At 34.8% G+C, this 16384-nt stretch overlaps 1 protein-coding gene across 2 annotated transcripts in view; it reads right to left on the bottom strand.

The window, feature by feature from the left end:
• Bckdhb (branched chain keto acid dehydrogenase E1 subunit beta) overlaps positions 1-16384 on the bottom strand; it is a 190943-nt gene that overhangs the window by 103628 nt on the left and 70931 nt on the right. The gene's annotated exons all lie outside the window — the stretch shown is intronic.

Consider the following 16384-nt stretch of genomic DNA (forward strand, 5'->3'; position numbering starts at 1 on the left):
GAAAGAAAAGAAAAGAAAAATCACAAAGGATACCCAGTATTTGGTTTTAACTACCAAACTCCTTTGGTCTAAAACGCTAACTGTGCAGGGAATTTCTGATACTTTTCTCAATAATTCAGGAACCCATATAATAAAGTTAATACTTTTCTTTTTCTACTTAATTGAATCAATTCAAGATTAGGCTTTATAAATACCAGATTTGGGCTGGGGTTATAGCTCGGTGATAGAGCACTCACCTAGGCACTGGGTTCGATCCTCAGTACAACATAAAAAGATGAATTTGATAAATAAGATGATGAAGTTACAAAAAATTAAACATTAACAGTGTCAGAAAATGTCCTCCTATCTCTGCTTCTAATAAAGCTCATTATATGTGGTCTTTTGTTGCAATGTCTGCTATCATCACTGTCATCCACTATTGTCCAGAGGTTCTAGCTAAATAAGAAAAAATAAGAAGATAGTTTATTCTTCAAAGACACAAAATTGGTATTACTTGCAGAATATTATTAACAACTTAGAAAATCTGATAAAATCAACACAGAAATTATTGGAAAGAATAACATTCCGATGAAAAAACAGGACATAGACCAAAATACACAAGTCACCAAGCTTCCTGTTAAAAATTGAGAAGACATAACAGAGGAGGCTTTCGGTACTAAGTGACAGGCTTAGTCTGTGCTTTTGTCTCCCTACTTTCCAAGAACAGGAAATGAACGAAAAAGAGAAAACACCTGTAACAGCAAAGACAACAAGGTTGGGAAGGACAGTGATTGTCAGATAAAGGGAACTGAAAAAAATTCTCTTGCAGATGTGTGATGAAAAAATAAAGAGCAAAGGAAGTAGAAACCCAGACATATGAGAGATACAATGGAAAAGGAAGCTAATCCCCAACCCCTGAGAGGCAAGTCCATCAGTTGGTGTGGAAGGTAGGCAGAAGAATGGAGAATGATGTTACCCCATTAATTTGGACAATATTTATGCCTCCACATGCCAGTTAAAAAAACAAATTTCACTTTAAAAAAATTGACATGGAAAACATCAGAGTTAAAGAGAACAGCTGTACCAACTGCCCCCACTCCCAAATAAAATACAGCTTTCCAACACTGGCCCCAAAGACAATCCAGGCAAAGAAGTTAGCTACTGATAAAATTATTCAAATTTCTTATGAAGATAGGCAGCTACTGAAGTGTTGATGTCCAAGAATCAAAACCACCCCACATACACATCCTGCAGCACCTCTTCTTCCTAGAATGAACTTCCTATCCACTCACCTCAAAACAAAGTCTCGCCCCCTGTGCAGATCTTCTATGCATTTTTCCCCCATAGGAGAGAGGCCTTGTGAAGAAAGAGATATATGGGAAACTATGTCTGTAAGCTATCCAGAAAAATCAACAATCACAAGTGAAAAAAATATATGTGGCCAAAAAAAAAAAACAAAACTACTTAGGCAGTAGATAATTTCTAGAACAGAACTTTAAAGACTCAATCTGTAAAATGACAGGGAATAAAGAAGTCATTACACATACACACAAAAAAAAATGATGCAAAAAAGAGTTGAATAAAGAAAAAAAATCCACTGTTGAAATTAAAATATTCAAAATAAGAATTAAAAGAATAGAAAAGGGAGGTGGGGGGTGCACTGAGGCTGTGGCTCAGCAGTGGAGTGCTTACCTGGTGTGTGTGAGGCATTGGGTTCTGTTATCAGCACCACATATAAATAAATAAAATAAAGGTCTTTCAACAACTAAAAAAAAGAATAGAGAAGATGGACAAAACACTGCTAAAACACCAGAACAAAAAGTAGAAAACACAAAGAATCCAAATTACATTTATCATACTATAAGAGTTTTTGAAAAAAAGATATTTAAAAAAAAACTCAAAAGACATAATTATTTTAAAATAAGTAAGAAGATCCCAGAGGAAAGGCATGAAAAATGAACAAGATGAGTGAAAGAGACTCATGGGCAGACTCAAACCTGACATTTCAGTATAAAATAAACAGTCCAAAACAAAAAGTCATAGAACTTTCCAGAAAAAACACACAAAGAGATCACTTACAAAAGAATGAGAATCAGTCTGGTATCAAAATTTTCTACTCCAACATGATATAAACATAGAGTGAAATACTGTCTCCAAAGTACTAAGTGAAATTTCCTATGAACCTAGAATTCTGTGAACTACCAGATATAGATCAAGTTCAAAAGTCAGAAAGAGTCAAAAAAAAAAAAAAAAAAACCAAACCCATCCCATATACTCTTTGCTTGAAGAAGTTAATTGGGGTATACAGACACCCCCAAAATGAGGGAGAAACCATGACAAGGGAAGTAGCAGGACATATGAGATGATGTCTTTGAGTCACCCAGAGAAACATCAGGAGACCATCCTCTAGCAGTTTTAGAGAGGTGTGGGTCAAGATGCAAAAGAATGTGAGAGAACCCTGAAAAGGCAGAAATAAACCTGCAATCAAAGAGAGAGTATGAACCAGTGCAGTGATGGCAGTAGGTGGCAGTAATTGGCAGGAAGGCAACATAGAAAGGGGACACCTCACAGCTTACCTTTCCTAAAGCTTGCTATTCCAGAAAAATCTGTCTAAATTTGAGTTGGCCTCTTTGGACAACCTTTGCCAGAGATGGTTGAGGAGTCCAAGGTTCTGAACCCAAGCCTAGAGGGGGTGGTTTGAAGATCAGAAACTGCCATTCTTGATGATATCCAGACAAAGTGCAGTTTTCAATATTAGTCTCCAAACGTCACTCAGCTGCTTGGGGGAACCATGGCCCCAGCACAACAACACCCTCTCAGGGACTGGATCTGCCTGGCACAAAAACTCTAGTGCAGAAGACAGTTGGGCTCCCTTTGGAGAGAATTTGGTGTTGGTTTAGGCTGCTGTTTCAAAAGTGACTGACATATCACAATGAGCATGTAATCTTGGAGCAGCCTTGCAGGTGACTGCCTAAGCATGCTGCTGGGAAGAAAGTGAGGGGGCGGGGATTAATACATGAGCCACACCGTTGACTATCTCATAGTGTGGGTTTTGGATCTCACATTATTTGTTATCCATAACATTTCATATTTTGATTCAAAAAAGAGAGAGTATGAAGGATCCTCAACATATTTTAAAGGCATGTTATGCTTTTTCAAATAAAAAAAAATGAAAGTTAATTTAAAACTCTACAGAATCCAAAAAGATCTAAAAGAATGCCAAGGCCCAAATATGAAGCATCTAAAATCCAGCAAGACTTTCAGCAAATGCACCATAAGAAAAGGCGAACTATTTGATCAAAATACCAAGAAAATTTCCTTTTAGGGTCCAAAGGTCAGAGACAATGAAGCTGAAGCAAAAATAAAATCAAACCTTACCCCTCAGCCCCCCACCATCATCTCAGTGGTAAAGAATATTTATTTTATCATAATAATTCAGTATTTATTGTTTTTCAACTTTTAGAATTAATCTATAGGTAAAGGCTTTAATTACAAGCAAAGAACAGAATGTAATGTTACCAGTCTTGGCAATGTAATATAACCAGCTGACAAAAAATAGGAATTGCAAGGAAAGAAAGACAGAATGGATGCAGAAGTAGAGGGCATTAACATCACCTTCTGATATAATGAGAAGTCAAGAGATACCAGGAAATGTTAGTGGAACAAGATATAGAGATTGAAGTCAATATTTTAAAATCAAAAGGCAATCAGTAAAAGAAATGAACTAGGAACATAATGAAGTAAGGACAACAGGTAATATAGGCACATTAAAATAGCAATGTGCTATAGGGTTTTAGTCAGTTTTTTCGTCCATAGAAGGCAGGCTCCATTCCTCGAGGCTTGAGGTGAGGCTGAACATCATGGCGGAAGAATGTGTCAGAGAGAAGCAGCTCACGTGGTGATCATGAAGCAGAGAGAGACTCCACTCTCCAGATAACAAATATATATATATATATCCCATAGCCACACCCCCAATGAACCACTTCCTTCAGCCACATCCCACCTGCCTCCAGTTACCACTGGTTAATTCCATCAGGTATTAATTCACTGACTGGGTTAAGGCTATAACCCAATCATTTCTCTTCCAAACCTTCTTTCATTGTCAGACATGTGACCTTTTGGGAGACACCTCACATCCAAACCATCACAGTGTGAGTGAATAATGCTTAAAGTCAAAGATGAGGATGTTGATACACCTGTGATTGTGATGGATCTCTTGTTCTGGAATCACCCAAAACATTTTTACACAGTCTCCACATTTTATTTTAATAGGTCACCTGATGATTAATCCCACTTTTTCAGGGTAAAATGTGAAGAAACTATTTTTTTAGTCTATAGCATAGCCTAAAAGAAGAGGGGAGCCAGTATCCTCCAATCAGCAGTGAACCTCGTAAGGGAATGGACTGGGCAAGGGAAGTTCATTTTCCTGGCACTAGTGGGAAACATGCTTTTCAGCCAAAGGTGGCAGCAACTAACCTAGCCATGTTGGCATCCATGCAATTTGCCCCAGCACATTACTGTTTCGTGCCATTAAGAAACAAAGTGAATGGCAAAGTATAACCACAGTGCTGACTCAGCCTCAGAGAGGAGCAGGACTGTGCGCCCTGCCTCCTGGCCTGGGCTGTCCCGTCTGCTCTGCCTTAGAGGTGTTTATTGCACAGTCTCCCCAACTTTGATGCATTTTGCCCTTAACTCAGTAATTAAACAGGCTCCGTCTTTCCTGACTAGTTACAACCTCTTCCTTGCTCTCACTACAAAGTAGAAAAAAAGGTTTTTAAATGGGCTGCCCAACCTATTTTTTCCATAATCCCAGTTATTTTTTTAGTAGGCATCTGTGGTGAATTCAGGACTTTGCAGAAATAACTATAGATAAATATATATATATATATATATATATATTCTTACAGCAGAAGTATCTATGCAACGTAACTTAGTGATATGAAAGCAGCCACTGAAAGAACAAAATACAGAAGCAGTTGAAAATGTTTAGAGAGGAGAGAAAGAAGGGAAAATGTGGTTTTGCATTAGAAATTGTGCTATATTATATATTTTGTAGTCATGTTAAAGTGTAACCTTAATTTTTAAAATCTCTTCTACTGCCACACTGAAAGAGACAATGTAAACAAAGGAAAAACTATAATACTATACTATCACAATATCATCAAAAATACACAAAATATTGAAAATAAACTTAAGATGTAGGACAGATAAATTTTTAAAATATAGCAATTAAAGGTGTAAAAATATATATAAACAACAGACAAACCAAGTTCCAGGAAGAAAAGCAATAAGACAATATGTTAGGGAGTAGATATACTTGGAAGGATTAACTAGCCACGTTTGATAAGGGCAGCCCAAATAATGGAATAGAGAAGGGTAATTTCCTTTTTTAAAAGCCTTTGTGGACCACAGTTTCAATAAATATTTAGGCGAAATTATCATAGTTAGAAATTATCATAGTTAGATCATATAAAATCCTGCAAAACCAGAATTTTATTATAATAGGAAAAGACAAAAAATAATAATCATTTTCTAAGTATATGGTTAATGCAGAAGCATAAATTAAGTGACCATCAAGAAAAGTAGACAACACGATAAGATTTCTTACACTGTACCTAACATGTTAAACTAAGAGCACAATGCATATGACTTTTTTTCACTCTGAAATGAGGTAATGCATTTCTTTATCTTGTTACTATTGTTTAACACAACAAAAGCAAATAGTTTCAACAAAATGAAAATCTTGAGTCAAACTCAAATAATTTAAGTGTATTAAAGGGATAATTCAAAAGCACACCAAACAGGATTAGAAATATAAAATATAATTATACAATTTAATCTTGCTTTATTCAGTTCCATGTAGAAAGAAACAAAAGTAACATCAAATAAAGACAATTTGTTAATGTGATTTTCAAAGTATTTAGGAAAGTCTTCCACACACACACATATGTTTTTTAAGCACTATACAAGGGATAAATGTGTTAGAAATTTCCTAGACATGTTAAAAAATATGCTACAAGCTGAAATTTAGAAATATTTCATCAGTAACACTCTCAAGTGATGATTTTTTAAGCATGAAATAATTTAATTGTAAAATAAATATTCTAACATGAGGCACTATTGTACTATGATAAAATCAGGCTTCAAGAATTTAAGACCTAAGGTTGACCTGCAGTGCTTCCCACTTCTTAGCTGAGTGACTTAGGGATGTTTCTCATCTTTCTGAATCTCAATTTCCTTCTCTCTAAGCAAGAATAATAATTCTTAGCACATAGAATACCTGAAAAGGATTAAATCAGAACACAGATGGTCTAACAAAAAGCCTGGCATGAAACAGACATGAACTAAAAATATTACTGCTCCCCATAAATACATTTCTGTTGCCAATCTCTCTTATGCTTTCAGATAACATTTAAATCACAGCCAGTTATTTCATCAATTCTAGAAAATATTTACAAATTCTATTCAATCTTTGCTTAAGAAGTTGCATGTTATAAGAAAGAAGTTAAGGCTCTGGCACCCAGCACTCTGGGATAAAGCCAGCCCTGTCCCAAACCAGCTATCAAATATTCCACCTTCTCCAAACCTTAGCTTTCTGGCCCTTCATAGAAAATGTTTGCTAAGCTCTTATCTATATAATGACGATGACATCATTAGAAGAACTGAATATGAAAGGAGATGTGCACAAGATATACTTTTAACCTTTTTCACTCACCAGGGACTATGCTAAGTTCTGTTATATGAACTACATTAAACAGAATCAGGTCAGAAAAACCTACCTAGATTATAACAAAATAAGCCAGGTGGCAGGAATGATATTCTCAGTGTACTTTTTCCTGCAGAAATTACCAATTTAAAAAACCAAAGACCACAGATGATTTTTAAAATTGAACAAGATCTTTCAACAAATCTATAATGAGCACCTACTACATTCTAGACACTCTTGGTAACTATTGGGAATCTAGCAATACAAAAAATATATAAACTCCCTGCCTGCAGTGAGCCTAAGAGGAACTGGCCAAAGACCACCACCAAGCAGGGCAATATATGTTGCAATCTCATCCCAATATAGCATTTAAGAGCCCCAAATGGGTTCTGATTCTTATAACAGTCAACGTGCTATAACATGACAAAGAAAATCCCACAGGAAGGACAGCTTAGCAAGTTCCAAACTATTGGCATTCCTATTTTGGAAAAGAATAACAATAAGTTCTTATCAAACAGGAGGACAACGTCACATCCACTTTCTTTGCAAGGTCAAACCACATCAAAAACAATTCCAAACTAAAATTGAGACTTGTTTTACTTACTTCTCAAGAAAAAAAAAAAAAAAAACTTATTTTTTCCCCAGAGAATAAATATAAGATTGCTGCATTGTTTCTTAATAGTTTTTTATATTAGAAGTTTCTCTTAAACATAAAGAAATACAATTTTTTACAACCTAAAATATCTTAAGATCTGCCATCAAGAATATAAAATACTCAACAATTAAACACATAATAATTTAAAACCCCAAATATCCTTATACTGTCAAAAAGATCTATGAATATTTGGTAACATTCTTTGATTACATGTTTTTGCTGAAGTTTTATTTAGAGACGAGATTACTAATTTGTTGTTTTCAATCCAATAGATTATCAGTTATTCTGATATGTAAACTAAATAAAACATCTAAGTCACATCATAACACATGCTCTAGAACAAAACTACTGGCACACTATTCATTCAGAACTATAACAAAACATATGTTTCATTTACAAGGATAGTCAGGCCCCATGAGGAAAACTTGGTGATATTAGCCATTAAACCTGGCCTAAGAGAGGCCTCTAGCGGTCATTGCTGGTGTTACTATCTCCATTACCCTTTCACCTTCCTAATTTCAGTTAATAATTACACCTGACAAGGAAGTTCTTGTTTTCAGTCTCTCTTTTGTTCTCTCTTCCTTCCTCTCCCACTGGCAGGCCCTCCCTGGCCATTTGTGCCCAGCCTCTGTCTCTCCTTCCCTCCACATCTCTCCCTCTCTCTCACACACACTCACACATACCCTCAAGCAAAATGGCTCCTAGTTAACACTGAATTATTCATTTAGCTCCAGACACCAATTTTTGAAATGTATATAATTGGTAGTGCTTAACCATTAAGGATTCTCTAAAATCAAATACTTCAGCTTCCCCACAAAACCAATTACAAGCCATGCAGTACAAAGTCCAGGCCCTACATATTAATTTGCTAGTTATTAGCCATCTCAATTTAAAAAAAAATAAAATTCATCAAGGTATAAATCGACCCTATGAAAAATTTAAAAATCAAACTTGAATGATACAAAAATTAGACTTTAATTTAATCAATGAGTCTTCACTAACATGGTCTTCTAAACATGTTTTCCTCTATTAATACTTACACAGATTAATCCAGAGGCCAATGCAAGACTAAGCACCTGGTCATTCTGATATATAAGCAACTAACTACACACATCCAATCAGCAGAATTTAACTCCTTCCCAGTTCCACTCCTACAATATCCCTCCTTCTTTGTTGAGATCCCTACCCCCAGAACTTATCCCCACCCACCCCTGCTAGCCTTAATATCTAGCCCATAGTGAAGTCTTCTGTAACAAGAATGGAAACAGTGGAGTGAAAGGGCAGGAGATAGGAAATTTCAATCTAGGGACCCTGAGTGCTCCCTTCCAATAGGGTCACTCCCTCATGCTACAGCAGAATGACTTTGAGCATTAAACTGCAATATCTCTGAGACCTTGCCTTGCAGCTATGATAGAGTAACCCCCAAATACTCCAAGACTAGAGGTGCCCTGATATGTAGCCAAAGAACAACCATTTATGTCTTTGAGCAGATCATACTTTTTGCTAGGTAACTTACATTTAAATGAAAAAGGTAAGGGTAAGAGAAAGAGCTGGCGAGAAGACCAGACAGTTCTATATCATTTCCTAATTTTGTTAAAAATTTCTGATTCAAAAAAAAAAATGCCCAGAGAACCTCAGGAAAGTAAGAGGTTGCTTTTAGGGTAGAGTGGAAGCAAGGAGACAGTAATCTTATAGCATAATGTGTTTGCACAGAGAAAATTCTTGACCCATAGCTGTGCATGGTGGCTATGAGCCTACCAAAGGGAACTGGCCCAGGATGACCTCTTCCAGCTAAAATCCCATACAATGTAATGCAGACAAGGAAATAAGAAGAAAAAAGGCTCTGAAAAGCACAAATTGGTAAATTAAGGTTGGAAGAGTAAAACAAGTGCTCTTGATTCATGACAAAAACACTACAGACCGTCTCTGACCAATGTATATTTCTCAGTTATACTCTTCTGGATCCCATATAGCTAGGTAACAATGAAGCAACAAAAAATAAGATAAAATTTAAATATAAAAAGGTTTGAAAACCATAAAAAATTAAGAATAGACATTTATGAAAGAAGTAAATGACTACATACCTCAATAAATGTAAATGTCTTAACATGCTATATCAATCCATGTTCATTTGGACTTAATTTATTTTTTCAAGATAAAATCACATCCAGTATGTTTTCCTTGAGAAAACATGAATTTTCAAGTTTTGGAGATAACCACATTCAAAAGAAAAATGTTTTAAAATCTGCTACAAAAAATAGTAACTTTCATCCATACATAAAATGGAATTATCCATACAAATTCTTTTCTTAGAAATTAAAGATAATTGAAGTTTACCATAAAGTCAACTTCACTTTGTCTTTTGGGAAAGACAAATTTGTCCTATTCTAATGAAAATTTAAGTAAAAAATTTCAACATATCATTATGAAAAGTGAACAACTATTAAGAAAAATAAAGCCAAGCTCAGAAGATCAAGGGTTGTATGTTTTCTCTCATATTTGGAAGCTAGAGAAGAAAAAGAAAAAGAAAGGTAAGGGAAGCGAAGATCTCATGAAAATCAAAGAGAGTCTAATCCACTGAATGTCTATTCTCCCCTCACCCCTTTAACTTGTGTTAGCATCTTTCTGTCAAAAAGAATATTCAGCCTTTGGTTTGGGGGACTGGCTTATTTCACTTAGCATGATAGTCTCCATGTCCATCCATTTACTGGTAAAAGTCATAAAGTCATTCTTTTTTATGGCTAAGTCAGTAGAATGAATTGACATAACTTTCCTATGTTCATATATGAATACACTACCATGTACAACTACAAGAATGGGATCCTAATTAGAATAAGTATATATAATATATCAAAATACACTCTACTGTCATGTATATCTAAAAAGAACAATTTTTTTTAAAAAAAGAAAAATCATAGGGAGATCAGTAGAAGAAAAGGACTACGTGATAGGAGGCAAGAAGGGAGGGGGTAAATGCTAGGAATGATATTAACCAAATAATATTGTTATATTGCTGCATGTAAGAATATGTAATCTCAGCAGCTCGGGAGGCTGAAACAAGAGGATGGCAAGTTCAAAGCCAGTCTCAGCAAGTTAGAGAAACTCTAAGCAACTCAATGAGACCCTGTCTCTAAATAAAATATAAAAAAGGGCTGGGGATGTAGCTGAGTGGTTGAGTGCCCCTGAATTCAATCCCTGGTACCAAAAGTGTGTGTGTATATATATATAAAACAACAACTATAATGCACCAATAAAAGTGTGGGAAAGAGAAAAAATAAAATATACTAATTCTAAAAAAATAAATAACATTTTGTTAGATCATGTTATGAAGAAAAAGAAAGGGAAGGTAGACGGAGGTCTTGGTAAGAATAGAAGAAATAAATATTAAGCAATCTGGTCAAGATGGTCCTTAATGAGAATCTGTTTGCATAGTGACCTAACAGAGTGAACCATGATCCAGGATACATATCTGACAACAGAGTATTTCCTGAAGGGTGGATGTACAGTGGAGATGTGGAATGGTGAGACGGGGTCCTTATAGGCTTTGGTAAGGCATTTGACTTTTTTACCAAGTTTAATGGGAAACTATTGAGGCCTTGAGATTAGAAGGGATACTATGTGACTCATGATGAAACTCTGCCTATGGCAAAGGAAGGTCAGAAGCAAGAGACAGCAGTTAGGACGCTAGGGCCAAAACTTAGAAACGTTAGGGGTCTGCACCATGATCAAGGGTAATAACAGAAATGGTGGTCAGATTTTGGACATATTGTGTAGGCAACAGGATCTGCTTTGGAATTAAATGCAGGGAGGCAGGGCATGAGAGAAAGAGAGAAACAAAAGAATTTCAAAGTGTAAAGGCAAAACCCTTAATTTTAATAATTCACACAATTTAATCTTCAGTGAATGTATAATTATGTCCAAATAGTAAGTAATAATTTTCTCGATAAATATGGCCATCCCTGTGCTTTGTAATTTTTTCTTTGTCTCAGTGTTGTATGTAACTGATTCTAAATTAAATGACAATATGACTCTTGAAATCTTGAGTTTCTTTCAAAGCTTGTCATTCTCCTGCAAAAATCAAGACCTTATTTTTCATAGACAGCTTCTCTGAACTTAAAGAAAAATCTTCCTTTCAAATGTGACAGCTCCTCAAGGGCTCCTTCTGCCTGGCCACTGTTTTGTTAATGTGGCAGCTCACTTTTAACTCCTCCTGAATGTGATCTGGATCTCAGCAGGAAAATCCATTAAAGCTCACAACCTTAACCACTGTTCTCACTCCTGGGAAGACCTCGGTGAGCACAGCTCTACTTCTGAGCTCCTGTTTCACATGAGTGAGACAACAGAGCTTGGTTATAAAGAGAAACTGAACAAGGATGTGGACAGAGATGCAGGACTAAAGAAAGTCCTGCTGAATAAAGCACACCAACGCTCTCCCTTAGCTGACAGAAAGGCGCATGGTGCAGGCTGCGTGTTCCTTATCAGATATGCCTGGGACCAGGAATGTTTCTACTTTTAAAATATTTTGGATATTGGAACATTGACATAGACTTTACCTATTAAGCATTCCCTAACTTGAAAATCCACAATCTAAGATTTTTTTTTAGCAATTTCACATTTTGGAGCATTTTGGACTTGGGATTTTCAGAAAGGGATGTTCAAAGAGTGATAAAAAGAAAAGTAATCAGACGGAGAATAAAGCTTCTTTTTAATTTTTATTTATTTACTTATTTGTGTGTCATTTGTTGAAGTGCAGGATATATATAAAAAAGTGAAACAGCACACTCTTTCCCATAATATACAATTATTATGTGTCAATTAAAGTTTTTAAAATGTACAAAATGAGTGTTTTCAATTTTCAAAAACTGAATTTTAGTATTAATGATTACTAAAATTTCTTCAAAAAGTTGAAGAAATGAGTTGTTACTAAAAAGTTTCTTCAACAAGAAACTGTCACTGGCAATCAGTACTACTTCCTCAAGCCCCTTTCCAATTATTAACTATCCTCATGATATTCACTGGCCCAGAGCAATAGCATAACATCATTTTTGCCTACTGTGAATATTATTTAAATAAAGTCATACATAACATGCTTATTTGAGTCTGCCTTAAGTTATGTTTGTGAGATGAGTACACACTGTCACTAGTATTTTAGTTCATTAATTCTCATTGCCAAAGAATATTCTATTTACTCATTATTTATCCATTCTCTGGTTGATGGGCATTTAAATAGTTTATAGTATAGATTTATAAGAAACTGTATGCCTATGAAAATTCTTGTACTTATCTTGTGTACATTTCTATTTGATACATATAAATCATTTATTGATTGATTGATTGGTTGATTGCATATGAAGGGATACGTAGAATTGCTGGTTTACAGGGTTTAGATGGAGACTCACAATTTTTCAAATTGGTTGTACCAATTTATAGCACCATCAATAATATATGAGAGATGGGTTGCTTCACAGTCTTGCCAACATTAGCATTTTAATATTTAACAAAGGTCTCTGATCCTATTACATTAGAACTTTAATTTTCATTTCCTGATGATAAGAAAAATTGACCAATTTTTCATATGCTTATTGGCCATTTGGACAGCTACTTTCTGAAACTCTTTCTCAAGAGCTTTGGCCATATTTCTCTTGGGATGTCTGCTTATGTTTGTTTACTTATTTATTTATTTTTGCTTTTTTAACTATTTTTTAAGTCAAAGTACTTAATGTTTCATGATCTAAATTTCCTTGAGTTTCTCCACATGTCTAGTCTCTTACTAATGTCCTTTTGATAATATTTTTTTAATTTTAATGAAATCAGCAGCTTATTTTTTTAATGTTAGGGTTTTGTTAGTGCACAAAATCATAAAGACATTCACACCAGGTGCAATGGCACATTCCTGTCAATCCTGCTACTCAGGAGACTAGTTTGAAGCCAGCCTAGGCAATTTAGTGAGACCCTGTCTCAAAATAAAAAAGAAAAGGGGCTGAAAATGTAGCTTAGTGGTAAAGTGCCCCTGCATTCAACTCTAAATACCAAAAATAAATAAATAGATAAATAAATAAATTTATCTATGCTTTTTCCCAAGGACTTCATCATTCTTTCTTTTACAATTAGATCTTCAATTCATCTGGAATTGAAGGTGGTGTGGTAAGGGTTAATTTTCATGAAATCATTATTAATTAATGAACATCATTTACTGAACAAAACAAGCTGTTCCACTGTGAACTGTGATGTCACCTTTGTCCTCAATCCAGCAGATCTCTTTCTGGATTCTATCTGTGTACCTTTATACCAATTCAGCACTGTCATAACTGCAGCCATGACACATCTTGACATTTGGTAACTACGACCTCCAATCTTTTTCTTTAAGGTTGTCAAGGCTATTCTTGGCCTGACAATCCATTAACAGGGTACAAGGTTGAATATCTTGATCCAAAAATCTCAAAACCAAAATGTTCTGAAATATGAAACTTTTTTGAGCCCTAAGTGAAGCTCAGAAAGTTTTGGATTTCACAGCAGTTCAGATTTTAAATGTCTGAATTAGAGAAGCTCAACTGGCAACATCCATGCAAATTTCCCAAATCTAAAAACTAAAACCTGAAACACTTCTGGTCCCAAACATTTGGATAAGAGGTACTCAAACTAAATTGAATTCAGTTTATTTGCATCTTTGATTTTTCTGAATAATATTTTGGAATTTTCTGTGGAAAGTTCTGACATGTGTATCACTATATTTTCCCCTAGAGAGTCCTGACCTCAAGGAGAAAACTGCACACTTTTTACTAGAAAATATTATTTTTGCTACAGGCATTTTGTGACTACTCTTCATCAGAATAAAAGAATTCACTTCCATTTCATAGTTGCCAAGAAATTGTAATCATGAGTAGATATGGAATTTTAATAACTGCTGTTTATATATTGCAAGATTTTTATTTATCTTGTTTTCTTTTAACTTGGGAAATTTCATAAACTGGTTTGTGAATGTGAACATTACTTATGTTCATAAGAAAAGTTTATCTATAATTTTATTTTATTATAGGGTACTATAGGTTTGATATAAAGATTATGCTGGCCTTACAAAAAGTACTTGAAATCTTCCTCTTTAACCAGGCACAGTGACACATGCCTGCAATCCAGTGACTTGGGAAACTGAGCCAGGAGGATTGCAAGTTCAAGGCCAGGCTTAGCAAAACTTAGTGAGGCCCTAAGCAACTTAGCAATGTTCTCTCTTAAAATAAAAAATAAAATAAAAAGCCACTGATGTGGCTCAGTGGTTAAGCACCTCTAGGTTACATCCCAGGTACAAAAAAAAAAGTTGCCCCTCTGGTTCCACTGTCAATAAGAGTTTGTATAAAGATTGTGTTTTATAGAGTTTACCAGTAAAGTCATGAGTCTAGGGTTTTCTTTGCGTGCAGGTTACTGAAAATGGATTTAATGTCTTAAACAGATAATGACAATTCAGATTTTCTAATAGCTCTTTTACCAACTTTAAATGATTCTAATTTTCCCAGGAATTTGTCCATTTAGCCTATAACTCATTTACAAAATTGTTATGATTATTTAATTCATTTGTATTTATTTAATTACTTCTATTTGGAGGTTTATATCTTTCATCTTACAAGAAGTTTTCTATTTACCCACCTGTTTTTTGTACAAATCTCCTTTCCTTCTTTTGGACTAGCCTAATTTTAGTCTTACTAGTTTGTTACATACTCTTTCACTGTCACATCCATTGACACAATAGGAATTGTAACATATGTTTGATTATAATCTAATAAAAATTTACACTTCACTAATAACCCAAGAATAACTGGGACAGCTGACTTCTTATCATCAAGTATATATATATATATATATATTTGGATCTACAAAGTTCATTTTATATAATTCCAGTTTTGTAACTTCCCTGGACAACATTCAAAATCTCTGCTGCTTTGTCTGTCCTTAAACAATGTTTTCATATACATATCTTCCAAACAACAAACACACCAAGACTAAGCAAAAAGTATGAACTTTTCAACTATCCTAGAGTCACTTTATGGAATACTGCATACTACTGAATGTGTTCAACACATCATTTTTACCTTTAGTAGGCTTTTTTTGATTAGGCATTCCAAAATATGTACATTGGTATCAAGTTTAACATACATCAAATAGAGCTGAATTTTATCCTACTAGAAAAAACTGATGTCACTGAGAACCATAAAAACAAATTTTGATTATTATAGAATTCATAAAGATGAAGAAGAGAAGCTTAACTTTAGTTAAACTAAAAAAGCTATCATTTTTAATACGAATGTTTGGCTATAGGGCCCTCTTCTTTCAAATCCTAAGGAAAAAAGCTTACTACCAAAATATTTCTCTTTTGATACATGAAAGAAAAACAGGAGATGTACCACAATCAGCAATAAAAAGAGTCCCAAATAGACCCAAGTAATCAAGAAATGACAGGCTGGCTTTCACTGTCAGAACTGGAGGGTCATCAAGCAGGAAAATAACATGATGAAAGGATCCCAATAGAAGACTAAGAAAATGAGACTGACAGGTCCAAGGTTTAATGCATCACTGTCTCATGCAGTAGAGGACTCCAGCCTCCTCTTTCATCTTTCCTAGTAGGACAGAGCCCTAAGGACACTGGGTTGACATTCCAGGACCATAAAAGATGCAACCAGTAAATTTAATACAGGAAGGAAAAAGCAAATGGAAACAAACATAAATAATTACCATGTTCTTTTTTCCTCTCTCTCTCCTCTCTTTACTTTCATAATTACCAAGTTGGGGTGATGTTATGTATTTTACTGTAAGATACTACAAATCCATTTTAAATGTAGAAGGTATAGAAATATGTATATTAAAAAAAGTGCTTGCCCTGATCACATATGAATACCTCTCCACTCCAGGACAAAACATCATATCCCCATACAGAAGTACCATCCACCCTGAAAACACAAACTCAAATGTGTTAAAAACAAGAGGCAAGCTCCAATTTAACCAGAATTTGGAGCATTTGGCTATTTAAGAAAACACCCAGGGACTGACTTGATCTA

The sequence above is a fragment of the Ictidomys tridecemlineatus genome, chromosome 8, assembly GCF_052094955.1.
Source record: "Ictidomys tridecemlineatus isolate mIctTri1 chromosome 8, mIctTri1.hap1, whole genome shotgun sequence".
Classification (NCBI taxonomy): Eukaryota; Metazoa; Chordata; class Mammalia; order Rodentia; family Sciuridae; genus Ictidomys; species Ictidomys tridecemlineatus.